Source organism: Lathyrus oleraceus, chromosome 7 (genome assembly GCF_024323335.1).
Source record: "Lathyrus oleraceus cultivar Zhongwan6 chromosome 7, CAAS_Psat_ZW6_1.0, whole genome shotgun sequence".
Classification (NCBI taxonomy): Eukaryota; Viridiplantae; Streptophyta; class Magnoliopsida; order Fabales; family Fabaceae; genus Lathyrus; species Lathyrus oleraceus.
In genome coordinates, this window is record NC_066585.1 from 102,247,494 (window position 1) to 102,263,842 (window position 16,349).

A 16,349-nucleotide genomic window follows, 5' to 3' on the forward strand; every position below is an offset into this window, starting at 1 on the left:
ATCTGGAGTTTCGTTCCTCTGGCTGAACCTATACTCAATTTAGTCCTCTGGTTGGATATTAATTTTGATCCTCGGGCTGGATACGATTTTGATCTTCTGGCTAGATCTTCTTCGATCTTCTGGCTAGATCTCCTTCGTTTCGATTCTCTGGCTGAATCTATTTCCTTTGATTCTCTGGCTGAATCTACTTCGATCTTCTGGCTAGATCTGAATTGTTTCGATTCTCTGGCTGAATCTATTTCCGGTCTTCGGGCTAGACCTGACTTCGATCTTCTGGCTAGATCTGGATTGTTTTGATGATAAATTCCCATCATTAGGATCCCGCATCTGAGGCATGCGCTGGTTGAGCCTCTTTTGAAATCTACACCCAACCTTCATATTAGATATGCAGCTTCGAGAATATTCCACTTTTGGGCTTCGTACATATTCTTCGGGCTAGAACATGTTGTAACGACTCCTCAATTAGACTTGGGCTTGCTAGGGAAATAAAGCTTGTAGGCGACTTCACTGGGGAATCTTCAAACTGAGCCTTAGGATGGCTTACTGGAACACGATTCTCAGGCTGAATCTTCGAAATGACCCTTAGGCTGGATCACTGGAACACGATTCTCAGGCTGAATCTTCAAAATGAACCTCAGGCTGGATCACTGGAACACGATTCTCAGGCCGAATCTTCAAAATGAACCTCAGGCCGGAACACTGGAACACAATTCTCAGGCTGAATCTTCGAAATGACCCTCAGGCTGGATCACTGGAACACGATTCTCAGGCTGAATCTTCAAAACGACCCTCAGGCTGGATCACTCACGCTTGATCCTCTGGCTGGATCTCATGACCTTGGTTGTAAAGTAATTCTTCAGTCTGCTTGGAAGAACCTGTTTATCAGCTTATGTGTATGCTTGATATGATATGCATGCAAATGCAAATGTTATGCATGGTGTAAAAAGAAATCTGCTTGGGGAAGCAAACTCCGGTAGGGAACAGATCGCTGTATCAATCCTTGAATGCTCTGTGGGGAATGATCCGTCTGCCGGGACCAATGAGCCACCAAAAATAAATTGGCTGCTTGAAAAGTTGACCTTGCGGGGGGAGTATCAACTATGGAAACTTTGTTCGGCGAGGCTCTGTGAGGAGAGTCTGTGGGGAAAACACTTCCTGAGGAAATGTCGTAGGAAACGACCTTTGCTGGGGATATGAACTTGCTAATCGCCCTCAAGCTGGGGATTAACAAATCTGTTAAAAATATCTGCTAGGGAATGAGATGAACACTGGGAACACCACCCTCTCATCTGTTGGTTATGCAACCACTCCGCTGTTGCTAGGAAGATACAGTCTGACACTGTCAACTCCGCTGGGGATATATAGTCTGGATATTGTCAACTCTGCTGGGGAACATGCTCTGCTGAGGAGAGACTTTGTCAACCGCTTGGGGATGAGGATTCATGACTTGGCATCCGGTTCCTGTGACCTGCAACCAAAAATACACGTATGCCTCGGGGGAATTACTCGGTTTGAATTCACCGTCCGGGATTAAGCACATTCAAAGCAATTTTAAATGTTTTCCTGTGCAAATCATCTGCAAAAGCCACCATTATGTTCATATGCAATATGTTTTATCAAAAATTCGGACATTTTTGCAAACAAACTGATAAATGAAAAATAAAGAGGCTCTTTAACTGAATTATTCGACTCTTACTGGGGAGAAAATTTGTGCCAGGAATAGGCGAGGGTATCAGGAAGCTGATCCCTGAAAAGAGGTGATCACTATAAAAAGAGAACTATCCTAATGGCAATGGAGATACGGGGTCCCACCGAGTTTCGACTGTGCTATGGCTCGTATGTCCTCAAGACGCTCTGCTCATCTTGCTTTCTGAAGTGGATGATTAGTCGATCTTTAACCTTCGAAGATTGCCGGATTGAATGAAACGGTGATATAACACTGATGAACTCAGATCACAGTCATTCTCTTATTCCCTAACTTTTGCCTGGATCGCCCCCTTTTCGGGTTTTCAATCCACCGGGATACCCTTTTTTGCCTGAGCCGCCCTTTCGGGTTTTCGACTCACCGGTTGTACATTTTTTATTTTTATATCCCTAATTTTTGCCCGAACCTCTTTATTCTTTTTTTTTGGTTCGTCGGGATGCCCTTTTTTTTGCCTGGACTATTCTTTTTATCGTCCAGCGGGTCTATTTTATGCGAAGTACTTTTTTTTAACTGCGTCTGAGTTAATAGGGGACGGGAATCCTTCGCCATCCATGGTTGTTAGCATCAAAGCTCCGCCATAGAAAATCCTTTTAACCACGTACGGACCCTCATAGTTCGGTGTCCATTTGCCCCTGTGATCTGTGTTGGGAGGAAGAAATCTTTTGAGTACCAATTCACCGACTTGATACCCCCGAGGGTGCACTTTCTGACCAAATGCTTTCTTCATTCGTCTCTGACCGAGATACGTCAATTCTGGGTACGTAGTTCCAGCATAGCATCTTAATCATCGAAGACAAGGTAAACAAAGCATCAGCAAATTGGTTTTCTTCAAAAGAAAGTCAACAATCTTCTCGTGTAGTCTCTGTAAGGAGCCAGATGAGGCTGAGGTGTATATCATTTCCGGTTGGTTTGATTGATGACCAAAGCTGAATCCCCGTATACATCCAGGGTTTTAATCTGTATATTGACGGCTTCCTCAAGTCTTAGGATACAAGCTTCGTATTCGGCTTCATTGTTGGTGTAGGGAAAAGTTATTCTGGCACCAAATGGCATATGAACCCCCTTCTGGTGTGATCAACACTACACCAACTCCGCGACCATTGACGTGGACCGCCCCATCAAACATCATAACCCATTTGGATTCAGGGTCAGGCCCCTCCTCCGGGAGTGGTTCCACTCAATCTTTCGATTTGAGAAACATGATGTCCTCATCAGGAAAGTCAAACCTCATAGATTGATAATCATCAATCGGTTGCTCTGCAAGATAGTCTGACAAGACACTTCCTTTGATGGCTTTTTGTGAAGTGTATTGGATGTCATACTCTGTCAGTATCATTTGTCACCTAGTAACCTTTCCGGTAAGTGTTGGCTTTTCAAAAATATACTTGACTGGATCCATTTTTGATATCAATAGAGTCGTGTGAGTCAACATATACTATCTTAGTCGGCGAGCAGCCCATGCCAAAGCGCGACAAGTTTTCTCGAGCAATGAGTATCTTTGTTCACAGTCGGTAAAATTTTGCTAAGGTAGTATATTGTATGCTCTTTTCGACCTGACTCGTCATGCTGACCGAGCACACAACCCATTGACCTTTCTAACACAGTCAAGTACATGATCAACGGTCTTTCCTCTCGGCCTGTAGACTTGCCCCGATCTTGATCTCTTTCTTGTCGTCTGCGGTACCGATGTTGACGGTCTCAATCACCTCCTGATAAGGTGTAATAGCTCGGTCCTCCTGTTTCAACAATCTGGCTAACCCTTCAGGCAATTCACAATCTTCCTCAACCCCTTCTTCGGCTTAATAAATAGGTTTGTCGAAGTCATACTTGGCCATAGCAGTGTCGTTAGTAGTGAGATCCGGGTGGTCCGCTCTGCATGATGGAGGATCATGCTTTACCTTAGAATGAGAGATTTTTTTTGGAAAGAAAGAAAAAACGAAAAGAAACATTGCCATTTTTTTTTGTAAAAGTAGAAAAAAACTGAAAGAAAGAGAACACAAAATTGTTTGCAAAAGCCGTCCTTTATTGATGATAAAAATAATTGCGAAATGTAACTAAATGGGTGGCCCTACAAATGAGCCGTTACACCTTGGGCAAAGTGTAAGACTTTATTATGCATATAATAAAGGAAAACAATAAAAATCACTCTTTCAGTAGAGTAACCCAGACGGTTTTTTCAGACGACCAATTGTCGAGCTTTTCTCCCGGGACACACGGACGAATCCAGCTATCTAAGTCACAGTCGCTGTCAGCCTTGTCTTCATCTGCAGCATTGTCAGACTTGCAGCTTATCTGATATTTATTCAAAAGTTTAAGTTCATACTTTAGCTGATGTAAGATTATACCCTTCTCAGATTGCATAATCTCCATCCATAGAATATATGTCTTATTTCCTAGGTCAGTCATCTCAAACTCATTCATCAACACCTTCTTGAACTTAGCTATCTCATTTGAGCAACTCCCTGTTAGCTGATCACACTGAAATTTACCGTATTTTCGACTCCGATTTCACATGCATTCTAGTTATTTTATTATCATTTTGTTGTGTTATTTCTATGTTTTCCTTTGTTTTCAAGTTTTTACTTTAATCGGAGCCCCGATCAAAAAAAGGAGCGAAAAAGAGAAAAGGAGCGTCTGTAAATGGTCGGGGCAAAACCCTTTTCTTCACCATTTTTGCAACTTACAACCTCCCAAACCCATTTTTTCACCTTAGAAAAACATCCTTGAATCCACAAAAAGTTCATACTTTCCTAACCACCATACCACACAAATCATTATTCCACTTTCCATTTTAAATTTCATCCGTCGGATTTTGTAAAAACCCAACCTTTTCACCAACCACTTCATCTTCTTCATCACTTTTCAAGAGCATTCAAATGGAGTTTAACGGGTTCATTCTTCGAGGAGGAAAACCGGGGGATAGACAAAGAAAAATTATTGAACGGTTGCAAAATCGGGAAATCCTCCCGACAAGGTATGTTGACGAAAACTGTCTCTACACATTAGGTATCTATCATAGCATATTTCATTTATTAGATAACTTAGGTTTGCATAATTTCTTTTCCAACAAAGAACCTACCTATGAGCGGTTGACATATGAATTTTTGAGTTCCTTAATTTATATTGTCAACCCTAACACTGCTAGCACAGTTGGTACTGTCAAATTTTGAATGTTTGCTGTTGAATATCAATTCAGTACCGACAAACTAGCCAGCTTGTTAGGAATCCCTCATGGGGACGATGCTATTTGTGAGGCCCCTTTGGATTCCGAATGGTCTGTTGAGGTATTTTCCTTCTGGGAGCGTTTATCAAACACTTCCATAAACTCTTTTGAAGGAGTTCTTGCCTCAACTATCCATAACCCGACCATCAGAGTTTTTAGATATCTGTTGGCATGCACTATTTATGGCCGGGAGAATCCAAATAAGGTTAGTGCTAGAGAGCTTCTATTTTTACAAGGAAGCCTCACAAATAGACGTATTAATTCGGTCCCGTTCATGCTTGCCCATATGATTTTAACTTTGAATAAAGCGGGACCAATTTCTTTTGATGGATTGATTACATCTATTGCTCGGGCGCTTAACCTGAACGATGAGATGGCAACCCTAGACCCCATACCTCCTCGCACAATTAACCTAAAATTTCGGAGAGACATGAAATTGTGCCGTTCAAGGAGAGAAGAAGGCTATATGCTTATGGTTCATGGTGCAACCATCCCTTCTGTTGTCCTACCATGTACTAGACGTACATATATACGAGATGAGAGAAATTGGACCTACGATTTAGATGCTCCACCTGTTTTAGGTCCTCTTCCTCCTAACATTCCTGATGAGGCGGGACTTGACACTGATGATGAATATGATCGGCGAGAGAGATCTCCCGTACCCCATGTGTCCCCCCATCATCCTTCACCACCACACACCGCACCATCTTCTTCTTCTACAGGTACCACTCCTGGCTTCTATATTACAGAGGAGATGTGGCGTGACCACATGGCTAGAGAGCAAAGGCGTGACGACCTACTCTCTACCATCCAGCAACAAATGGCGGATAACATGAACTTCATGCAAGAATCGCAGTGGAGGACAGACAGGTCCTACGACACTGTTCTACAGTCCCTGCAAGTGATTACAAATACGCAAGCCCGTCAGCAACAATACAACCAGCAACACATGGCACTCATCGAAGCCACTCAAGGTTCCATTCTAGGTAACCTTCGAGAGGTGAGGACCGCAAAGGATGCCCTGCAGGCGAGGATGGATCAGAGAGACCGTCGTCGTACCCGATCCCTTCGTCCATCTCAGGATGGCGAGAGCACTAGTGGTCAGCAATAGGTTGTCAGGTAACTCTTCCCTTATCTTATTTCGAAACATTGGGGACAATGTTCGATTTAAGTGTGGGAGGAGACTCTATCGTCTTTTCCTTATTACCTTTCTCGTTTTTCCTTTATCGCTTTTTCTTTGCTGTTTTTAGATAGTTTAGTGTTATTTCCTTTTAGTTGTTTATTTTGCTTTTTAGTATAATGCATGAGTCTGACGAGTCACCAAATATAGTAGATCTTTAGTACAACCCTACCTCCACATACCTTTAGCCCCACCGAAATTTTTTTACAAAAGAAAATAGTGTTATTCCGAAAGTTTTCAGGTTTTAAAGACATGTTTTGAGTAAGGATGCGGTGACTTGGGAGAACTTTGCGAAACATCAGTATCTGTTTTCGCACCATAAGCTTCGTAAATATAGGAATCATTCCCGAAACCCCATATACCATGGCCTTAGTCATCATTTCCGTATAAGTCCTTAGTAGTTTATCTCAGCAGTCAGCTCCGGCCTACGCATCCTCTACGTAGGGGACCGATGCAAATAAGTGAATGATCCAGAAAAACAAAAAATAAAAGAAAGCAAAAAGGCAACTCCGGTATAGGTGACCCTCACAAAGTCATTTAAACCAAAGAATTGTAAAAATTTGCTAGAAAAAGAAAAAGAAAAAAAAAACTTACCCACTGTTAGTTGGTTCAGAGGTATCTGGCACTGAACTCGGTAGGGCGGATTACAATCCGATCCCCCACAACTACAGTTGGGTCCAATAAAAGGGTTTACACATATTTATGTGCCAGAAACCCCATGCTCAGATCATAATCACTAACAGGCCACTCTACTATGAAACATGTACGGATAACAGGCTTAATGTGATTGCGCCTGAATGAAAAGGACACAAAAGAGATGAAGAGGCAGGCCTAGGTATTGGGGGATAATATGGGTTGGTTAATATAGGAATGAAGTTTATGTCCGTATTTGCGGATTAGTGTCATCATGATACCCTTAGTTCACTCAGTTAGTACCTATCACTGCATCCCGACTTGAACCTGGAAATTTTACCTGAAGCACTCGTTTACACAAATTTTCTTTTATGAGCTTTTTAATGTTTTGCTTGAGGACAGGCAAAGGTTTAAGTGTGGGAGAGTTTGATCACACTGAAATTTACCGTATTTTCGACTCCGATTTCACATGCATTCTAGTTGTTTTATTATCATTTTGTTGTGTTATTGCTATGTTTTCCTTTGTTTTCAGGTTTTTACTTTAATCGGAGCCCCGATCGAGAAAAGGAGCGAAAAAGAGCCAAAAACCCTAAAAATCAACATTTTGTACTTATGGCCTACCCCATGGCGGGCGCCATAGATCCTGCCATGACGTGTCCAAGCTCAACTTCCCTCAACTCCCACGTTCTCCATTACCTCCACTAAGGCGCTTCACTTTGGCCTTGTGGCTGGCGCCATGGCCTTGTGGCGGGCGCCACAAGAGGAAAATAGTTTCCCTCCCATTTTCAAGTTGAAGGGCATCCAAGTCATTTCCATCTTTTTACTTGCTTATAAATAGAAACTCGAATTCACTTTTACAATCATCCAAACTTAGAGCAGAGGCAAACTCAGGAGCAACTTTGTTTCACTTAGGCATATATTTAGTATTTTAAAGTGATAACCACTTCGCATTGGAGTGTTACCACAATTGTGTAGTCGAGTCTGTGATAGAGTCTGTAATCGAGTTTGGAGCATTTTGGAAGGAAGTTAGTCTTGTCGCCATTTTCATTTCCGCATTGCAATTTATTCAACCCTCCGATTGGAGCAGGTTTTTATTACTTGTCTTTATCTTATTTATTTTCTCACACTCGCTTTAAATTATTTATTTCCTCGCACTCGCTTTACTTTTGTTTATTTCCTCGCACTCGCTTTAAATTATTTATTTCCTCGCACTCGCTTTAAATTATTTATTTCCTCGCACTCGCTTTACTTTTGTTTATTTCCTCGCACTCGCTTTAAATTATTTATTTTCTCGCACTCGCACTACTTTCATTTATTTTCCGCACTCGCACTACTTTCATTTATTTTCCGCACTCACACTACTTTTATTTAAATTAATGCACTTTTACTTTACCATGTCTAACTAAATCTAAAACGTTAGAATGTAAGGATCGTAATTGAACCGATAATCTGTACAATTGTTCGTAGAAACACTTAAGGGCTATTTTAACTTTCAACTTAAGTTTTCCCGCACTTCAATTCCGTTGGGTAAGATCGAAAGCCGTCCAACGTCTATTTAAACTTAATTGTTTTTAACTATTTCAAAAACAGCGAAAGCGCTTTGTTTAGTTCATTAGGAGTTTTTAATTTAAGAAGAAAAGAGATTTTAAAACTATTTTCGGACGCGTTTATAAGTTTAGAGTCTGGTTCGTAAGAACCTCTTTTGGTTAAGAAATCCAGGTTATAATACTTTTCAACTTAGTCAAGATACTATATTTCTTAAAAATAGGTTTACTACTCTAACGCAATGCACGCCTTTTTATAAGTGACAATAAGAGGGTTTGATTAGGGAGTACAACTCGGTTCTGCATACGCGAAAGCGACAATTCCTGTTAAATTAGTTCTTTTCAAAGTAGGAAACATTGCCCATAAGTAGTTCTATTAGCAAGTACTTGGATTATTAATTGATTACGTGAATTACATTCGACCCCGTCTTTATTAATTACTCTTTATTCAACACTTTACTTTTCATTGCACACTCCAAAAAACACCTATTTTGATTGCCTTTGATAAACACCATAACAATAGATAAAGATAGATTGACACTTGGTCTCTGTGGATTCGACAATCTTTTATATTACTCTGACGTGTTCGTATACTTGCGAAAAAGCACGCATCAAGTTTTTGGCGCCGTTGCCGGGGACCAATTTTGTCAAATTTCATTTTCCTGTTGTTATATCGTTTAGACTTAGGTTATTTCCCGCCGGTCAATGCGAAGAACTCGCAGCACCGGAAGTTTAAGTTTAGTATACCCTCTGGCGGAACCTGAACGTTACGCTCGCGCACGTTTATTCTTTCATAGAATTAAGAGAGCTATGGCCGAAGCTCAAAACCAAAGACCTCTTAAAGATTTCGCTCAACCATCTAATGAAGAACCTAGTTCTAGTATAGTAAACCCAACCATCCCAGCTAATAATTTTGAACTTAAACCATCCCTGTTGCAACTAGTGCAACAGAGACAATTCGCAGGTCTCGCTACTGAGAACCCTAACCAACATTTAAAAATATTTCTTCAATTAGTAGACACTTTTAAAACCAATGGAGCTTCTCCTGAGGCAATACGTTTAAGATTATTTCCTTTTTCCCTCAGAGATAAAGCCCTATCATGGTTAGATTCCCTTCCACCCAATTCAATTACGACTTGGGATAACCTTAGAAGAGTATTCCTTACTAGATATTTTCCCCCGAGTAAGACCACCGTTCTTCGAAACCATATAACTAGATTTACCCAAAACCAAGGAGAATCGTTGTTCGAAGCTTGGGAGAGATATAAAGAGTTGTTACGAGCATGCCCACATCATGGTTTAGAAAATTGGTTAATCATTCAAACCTTCTATAATGGACTTCATTATAACACGAAGATGACCATCGACGCTGCCGCAGGCGGTGCTCTGATGAACAAACCTTACCCTGAAGCTAGTGCCCTCATCGAAGATATGGCTCAAAACCATCAATCATGGGGAGTCGAACGAGCGACAGTGGAGAAGAAGGAAGCCCAAGGAGGAGTGCATGAACTAAGCTCTATAGACATGATGCAAGCTAAAATGGACGCATTAGCCCTCAAAGTCGAGCATATGTACATAAACCCGAATACTGTAGCCGCAGTTTCGTCGGATTGTGAGATATGTGGAACCAAAGGACACCAATCCGCAGAATGCAGTCTATTAAACGAAACCCACTCTGAGCAAGTGAACTATACCCAAGGGAACCCATACTTGAATACCTATAGCCCTGGATGGAGGAATCACCCGAACTTCTCCTATAAAAACAATAACCCTATCCAAAATAATGCACCTCCGAGACCTAGTTAACAAGCCCCAAGATCGAATCAACCTATGCAACCTGTACCACCAAAGCCAAGCCTTGAGAAAACTATGGAAAATTTTATCACCGCTCAAACCCAACAAAACAAGGAGTTCATGAACCAAAACATTCATGTTAACGAATTGATTGCTCAGTTAGGAACCAAGGTTGATCAAATAGTTACTCATACCAAGATGCTTGAAACCCAGATCTCTCAGGTAGCTTTAAACCAAGCCCCTCAGACTACACCTGGAGGACAATTCCCTGGACAACCTCAACAAAATCCGAGAGGACAAGCCAATGCCATTACCCTACGAAGTGGGAACGCTTATGATGAGCCACCAAACCCAAGATTGAGTGAACCCAAAACTTCTAAGGAATATACCAAACCCACAGACGAAGTAAAGGAACCAGAGGAACCTGAAAACCAGGGAGGTCGAGAGAAAGGAGAAGAACCTAAAGATAAAACTTACGTACCACCCCCACCATATAAACCACCTATACCATATCCGCAAAGACTCAAACAAACCCAGATCAATAAAAAAATATCAAAAATTTATTAAAGTTATAGAAAAACCTTATGTAGAAATCCCTTTCATAGAAGCCATCACCCAAATACCTTCTTATGCAAAGTTTCTCAAAGACATCCTTACCAACAAACGTAGACTTGACGATCCGAAGCCTTTGGAATGTAATGCTATTTCCGAGGACAAATTAGCAAAGAAAGATAAAGATCCTGGAAATTTCTCCATTCCTTGCCTTTTGGGTAATCATGTCATCGAAAAAGCTTTTCTAGACTTAGAAGCTAGTGTGAGCTTAATGCCTTTAGCAGTTTGTGAGAGGTTAAACTTAGGAGAATTACAGCCCACTAAGATGTCACTTCAGTTAGCCGATAGATCTGTCAAATATCCGATAGGCATTTTAGAAGATGTTCCTGTTAGGATAGGTCAGTTATTTATCCCTACTGACTTTGTTGTCATGGACATCAAAGAGGACAATGATATACCGATCCTTCTAGGTAGACCATTCTTATCGACTGCAGGAGCCATAATAGATGTCAAAAAAGGAAAGTTGACATTTGAGGTAGGTGACGAGAAAATAGAATTTATACTTTCGAAATTTCTTATGGCACCTGTGATGGGAGACGCGTGTTATGCCTTAGATGTCATTGATGAATGTGTTAGAGAATTAGAACAAAAAGAAATTATAAAAAAAATTAAGTTACCATCAACCCTCATAAAGGAAGATGATGACTTTAAAGAACCCTACATCGATGATAACCTTTACGAATGTTTATCCCTTACCCCAGATCCTATGCCATGTGTAGCACCTCAAATTTGCCCCCCCTCATTCATGCATTCATTTTAGGTCATTTAACATTTCATATTGCATTTCAGCAAAGTTCATCTGAATTACCTCTGGTCAACTTTGGTCTACTGAAGGTCAAATGGCTAGGGAATAACTTGAGTTACTTCCAACATATTCAAAGGAGGCCTATTCATCATTTGACATATTACTCTTGAAGGAACAAAGGTCCAGTGCACAGGTTACAAATTTGGAAAGATGACTTGAGCTGTCATGCTCGCTAGGCGAGCAGCGTGGTTCGCCTAGCGAGTCTGAACTGTCATGCTCGCTAGGCGAAGCGCACGTGTTTTAAAAATATAACAGAAAATCTTGGACTTGGACCTCTCTTATTTGAGCCCACAAAGCCACAAAAACCAGAGTATAAATTCTAAGCTTCCATCTCCCAAAAACCCTAGAACTAATTTGCAGCAGCCTCCATACACACTGAAGAGCTAACTAATTCAGAGCAACCTCCAGAGACTGAAGGGAATTCATCTGCAAAGAACCAATTCTCTCTCGTATAAACTCTAAGATTGTTCTGCAAACCCAAGGGTTCAATTCAATTTCAACCGATCTCTTCAATCAGGTTTGCCCTATTGCCATTATTTTACGCCTTCAATTTGAAATTTCTAAATGTATGAGGCATTATGGGAAGAGTGGGTATCGTTAGGTTTCACATGTGGGTTTAGATATGTATGAATGTGTAAAACAATGCCTTGAATGTTTAACCACTTAACTTCTGAGACAGGTACCATAGGGTTTAGGGTTTCTGGAATTGGACTGTTATCAAAGAAGAAACTGAAACCCGCAGGCATTCGCTAGCACCTCGCTAGGCGAGCCTGTAGCGAAGCTTCGCCAGCACCTCGCTAAGCGAAGCAGTAGCGATCGTGACAGTAGTTGTTTTTTTTTTCTGTTTGCTCTAATCTGTCTTGTGTTCGTTGTGACACGTTTTCTCTCGATTGCATCTTGTTATTCTAACGTGTTTGTTGAGTTTTTGTGAGGGCTCACATGGCTCCTGAAGAGATAGCTTGCTTGGTATTCCACTTTATTTGTGGGATACCATCTAGAGATTTATTCCGATTACCTGTGCTGACTTGCTTTCTTTGATGGGGCCAGCTTGAGAGATCTCCGGGTTTCTTGTTTCTTTAGTCGCTGTTACTTCGGATCTTTATCTGTGTGGTAGATCTTTTAATCCCTTTTACATTTTACCGCTTTCTTAGCTGGAAGACCTCGATAGGAGGCGATGTTTTTTGTGTGTGTTTACTTTTATGCTAAAGACCTCCAGGAAGAGGCAATTGACGGATAAAAGGGATTAGTAGTCAACCCCCCGTTATTCAGTGTGTCGTTCTTTATGCTCACACTACGTGTCGATGCTTCAGAACAAAAGCCCAAGATCTTTTGTCCGGCCAGTCAGTGGAGAGGGTTCCACCTTTCTGAATCCCCACTTTTTGTCATGAGCTCACCCTGTCCAGGGTTAAGAGTTATGAGGTCTTATCCTCATTACCCTTTTGATCTGCTCACCCTGACGTTCAGTGTCAGTGGTTAAGAGCCCGTTTGATTACCCTTCCATGGCTTGTTTGTCAAGGTTGATATGACCCCTCTTGACTAAAGCCCTTCCCACATATGTTTGAGCCCCCTTGTGGGCGTGTTTACTTTATGCATGTTTGTTTTGTATGGTGTGATCGTCTCCCCATAGGGTTGCTAGGCTTCGTACAGTCTCTCGTTTGCATGTCAATTAAGGTAGCACGGTTCCTTCGTCTAGGACTTCCTTTTTGCATGAGCATACCTAAAACACAAACAAACTCATTGATTTTTCTTCTCCTAAGAACACGTTAACTCCTTCTACTACAGGTGAGTAGGTCTCCAAAGGTCGAGCATCCGGTAGATTGCGTAGTAACGTCGTTCACCTAAAAAACACAAAACAAACAAATAGGTAGCCGAACTACGGCTTGCTCTGATTCTCATTCCAGATGAGATACGTAGGCATAAGACGCGATGTCTTAACGAGCACACTCCTCATTAACCCATAGGCAGCCGAGCTACGAGGACTCTGATTCTCATGTTCAGATGAGATACGTATGCAGTGGATGCGACATCCGTGCGAGTCATTTTCTTTTGACCCCTCTTTTAGTAAGTAGTACAATAGATAAACCCACACCCTTTAGACAAGAACAACAAGAGTGGATCCTGTAGAGTACTATGGATGCGTAGGGGTGCTAATACCTTCCTTTCGCATAATCGACTCCCGAACCCAAGATTTGGTTGCGAGACCTTGTCTTTTCCTTTCCTTTTTCCAGGTTTACTTCGAGCGTTTCCTTTCCCTCCTTTGGGATAAATAACGCACGGTGGCGACTCTTCTATTTGTTTTTTTTGCCTGTTGTTTTTTTCGCAGGTTGCGACACCATTCCCTAAGAAACCAAACTTAGAACTTAAGGAACTGCCTAAGAACCTGAGATATGAGTTCCTCGATGAAAAGATGAACCGTCCAGTTATAGTTAGTGCTACCTTGAGCCAAGAGAAAGTGAACCAACTTTTAGACGTCTTGCAAAGACATCCCTCAGCCTTAGGATATAATATCTCTGACCTGAAAGGTATAAGCCCATCCGTATGCATGCATCGGATTTCGCTAGAAGAAGATTCAAAGCCCTCAAGGGAACATCAGAGAAGGATAAACCCTATAATGACTGATGTTGTTAAAAAGGAAGTTATTAAGTTACTTGAGGCAGGTATAATCTACCAGATCTCGGATAGTAAGTGGGTGAGCCCTGTGCATGTAGTACCTAAAAAGGGAGGCATCACAGTCGTGCAAAACGAAAAAGGCGAACATGTAGAAAAACGTTTAGAAGGAGGATGGCGGATGTGTATAGACTATAGAAAATTAAATAAAGCAACTAGGAAGGATCATTTCCCTTTACCATTTATAGACCAAATGTTGGAGCGTCTAGCCAGACACTCTTACTTCTGCTATCTAGATGGATACTCTGGATTCTTCCAAATACCTATTCACCCTGAAGATCAAGAAAAAACTACCTTTACATGCCCTTATGGAACTTTTGCCTACAGACGAATGCCTTTCGGCCTTTGTAACGCTCCAGCTACTTTCCAACGCTGCATGATGTCAATCTTCGCAGATTACCTAGATGGTATCATGGAAGTGTTTATGGATGATTTCTCGGTTTGCGGATTTGATTTCCACAATTGCCTTGCTAACCTTGAGAAAATCCTGGAGAGATGCGTGAAGGTAAACCTCGTGCTAAACTGGGAAAAGTGTCATTTCATGGTGACCGAAGGAATAGTTTTAGGACATATAGTTTCCGAAAAAGGCATAGAGGTAGATAAAGCTAAAATAGAAGTTATAGAAAACCTAAAACCACCAAAAACCATCAGAGAAGTCCGAAGCTTTCTTGGACACGCTGGATTCTACCGGCGTTTTATTAAGGACTTCTCCAAGATCACAAAACCTTTAACTGGACTTTTAATGAAAGATGTTGAATTCATTTTCGATGAAAAATGTAATGACACATTTAATCTTTTAAAGCAAGCATTAGTATCTGGACCCATTATGAAACCACCTAATTGGTCAGAACCTTTTGAGATAATGTGCGATGCTAGTGATTATGCAGTTGGAGCCGTTCTAGGACAAAGGAAAGATAAAAAAATTCATGCCATTTATTATGCCAGTAGAACCCTAGATGCTGCCCAACTTAACTATGCAACAACTGAAAAAGAATTACTCACTGTAGTTTTCGCTATAGACAAATTTAGGTCTTATCTAGTAGGAGCAAAAGTTATAGTTTACATCGATCATGCTGCCATTCGTTACCTATTAAGTAAAAAAGATGCCAAGCCCAGGTTACTCCGATGGATTCTATTATTACAAGAGTTTGATTTAGATATAAGAGATAAAAAAGGCACTGAAAATGTAGTAGCCGATCACCTTTCTAGGCTAGAACATCTAAAACCTGAACTAGTACCCATAAATGATGATTACGCATATGATAGACTGATAGCTAGAGTAGAAACCATTGAAGATAATAAACTAGATCCTTATGAGAATTCCCAAAATTCCTTAGCAATAAGTAACGTACCCTGGTATGCAGACTTCGTTAATTACCTAGCTGCTGATATAGTACCCCCTGATCTTGACTACCACCGCAAGAAGAAATTCTTCCACGATGTGAGAAACTTTTATTGGGACGAACCGCTCCTTTTCAAAAGGGGTAAAGATGGCATTTTTCGCCGTTGCGTTCCAGAAGAAGAGGTAAATAGTATTATCGAGCATTGTCATTCTGCACCTTATTATGGACATGCGAGCACCTCTAAGACATATGCCAAGATTCTTCAAGCTGGCCTATTCTGGCCTACCATGTGGCGCGATGTCTATGCTTGCATTGTCAAGTGTGATAGATGCCAACGCACTGGAAACATTTCAAGACGTGATGAAATGCCTCTAAGAAACATTCAGGAAGTAGAACTCTTTGATGTATGGGGTATAGATTTCATGGGACCTTTCCCACCATCCTTAGGAAACAGGTATATCTTAGTAGCTGTAGACTATGTGTCTAAGTGGATTGAAGCTATAGCTGCACCCACCAACGACACTAGGGTTGTAATCAAACTATTTAAAAACTATATATTCCCTAGATTTAGAACACCACGTTTAGTCATAAGCGATGGAGGACCACACTTTATATCGAGAATATTTGACAAACTTTTAAGAAAATATGGAGTTAGGCATAGAGTAGCAACACCATATCATCCACAAACTAGTGGCCAAGTAGAAGTATCCAATAGGGAGATAAAACAAATCCTAGAGAAAACTGTTTCTATTTCTAGGAGAGACTAGTCTCAGAAGCTTCAAGAAGCATTATGGGCCTATAGAACCGCTTTCAAAACCCCTATAGGAACTACTCCTTATCAAC

General features: G+C 41.1%; 1 non-coding gene across 1 annotated transcript; it reads right to left on the minus strand.

The window, feature by feature from the left end:
• Positions 1-9,479: 9,479 nt before the first annotated feature.
• Positions 9,480-9,586, minus strand: LOC127110031 (small nucleolar RNA R71). The gene has a single exon (XR_007797270.1). It is a non-coding gene; the product is annotated as a small nucleolar RNA R71 (small nucleolar RNA).
• Positions 9,587-16,349: the final 6,763 nt, after the last annotated feature.